This window comes from Microtus ochrogaster, chromosome 6, assembly GCF_000317375.1.
Source record: "Microtus ochrogaster isolate Prairie Vole_2 chromosome 6, MicOch1.0, whole genome shotgun sequence".
Taxonomy (NCBI): domain Eukaryota; kingdom Metazoa; phylum Chordata; class Mammalia; order Rodentia; family Cricetidae; genus Microtus; species Microtus ochrogaster.
In genome coordinates, this window is record NC_022013.1 from 81,470,571 (window position 1) to 81,472,235 (window position 1,665).

Below are 1,665 nucleotides of genomic sequence, written 5' to 3' on the forward strand. Positions count from 1 at the left end.
TTTAAAAAAAGAGGTTTCAAATACCTGTACTTTTGATTCATTTACTTTTAAAATGTGTTTCATATTACTTGTGAAATCTCCTATTTAGTGGTAAATGTATTAAAGTTAGTATAGTCACTAAATTTTTTATGGGATATTGTTTCCATATAAAATCAAGGCTAATTAATTCTCATAATCTCTGATTAACTTAATACTGGAACTATCCTTCTGCTAGAAATAGATTACTATTGTATTTTCTGAGTCTGGAGTCTCTTGAGCCTTTAGTAACTTAGTAAATACTCCTGTAATTTTCCAGCACTGGAAATTCTTGGCCTTAAGACGTTGCTTGTTTAATTTAAATCATAGATACTAATAAAAGAAAAACTATTTTGGGGTGTAAATATTTACTGAGAGTGTGTTAGTCACAGGTTTCACATAGCACCAACAAAGCTGTTCTTTGTAGAAAAATTCAAAACTAGGCACTTTAAAAACTGAGGAAAACACAAGTGATAATTTGTGTTGGGGTGAGAAAACAGAACACTATTTCTTTCCTGGTTAAGGCATGTGTTTTTTAAATTAACTCCTCTTATAAGCTATTTCCATTGTAATAGCATCAAATTAATATTTATAGTTTGTAACCAGGTGCTGCAATTAAACACTACATCAAAATTTTATGATGATTATTTTATATGTATATGATGTGTATGTGAGAGGGATGCATAGGCCCTGTTGAACAGGTGGAGGTCAGAGGGCAACTTCGATGGAATCCCTTCTCTCCTTCTACCTTTACATGGTCCATAGTTCAACCTAGGTCACTAGACTTATGCACCAGGCATTTTTACATATTGAACCATGCATCTAAACAAGGGGGCCTTCCACTCTAAGAAGTGAGCAAAGCTTGTAGAAACCGACAAGGAGTGTCATATCTGAAAGCTCAGAATGTGGTGGGTAGTTGGTTCAAGCTATAAAGAACAAACAAGGGAATGGTTATAAAGAAGGTGGGAGGGGGCCGGGCAGTGGTGGCACACTCCTTTAATCCCAGGACTTGGGAGGCAGAGGCAGGCGGATCTCTGTGAGTTTGAGGCCAGCCTGATCTACAGAGTGAGTTCCAGGATAGCCAGAGCTGTTACATGAGAAACCCTGTCTCAGAAAAAAAAGAGAAAAAAAAAAAAGACTCTACAACAAACAAACGAGAGAGGGTAGGGGGTCTTATGCACTGCTTAGTCTTTTGTAGCTTGAATGAGTTCACTAAAATTTGCTTTCATGAAGAACTCTGAGCACCTCTTCCCCTATTGCTGCTATTAGATTTTAATCAAATATTAGGTTATTCTGGTTGAGCCCTGCTGTGACATTGGCGAGAAGAGCACAGAAGACGGAAATGCCTGGCTTGCAATGCAGCGGGGCTGCTGGATAGCTTAGCTTGTAGGGCCTTAAGTCACAGAGACTTTAAAAATATTCTCAATTAAGGCTGTATGTGCAGTTGCATGTTTTCTGCATATACCATGAATGTGCTATGAAGTATTTTTACTATTTTCCCCTTTTCCTTTTGTTATGGAAGCTTAAAGAGCAAGTGAAAGTGGTTGATGTCTTTCTGGGCAAATATTAATTTAATTAGAAATAGTACCAGCAAACATTTATTAGAGGCCTGTTCAAAGCATGCACGACTCTCGCTTTTGACCTGCTTTC

At 37.4% G+C, this 1,665-nt stretch overlaps 1 protein-coding gene across 7 annotated transcripts in view; it reads left to right on the forward strand.

Moving 5' to 3' along the window:
* Window positions 1–1,665, forward strand: part of Disp1 (dispatched RND transporter family member 1) — a 154,536-nt gene that overhangs the window by 55,525 nt on the left and 97,346 nt on the right. The window lies entirely within an intron of this gene.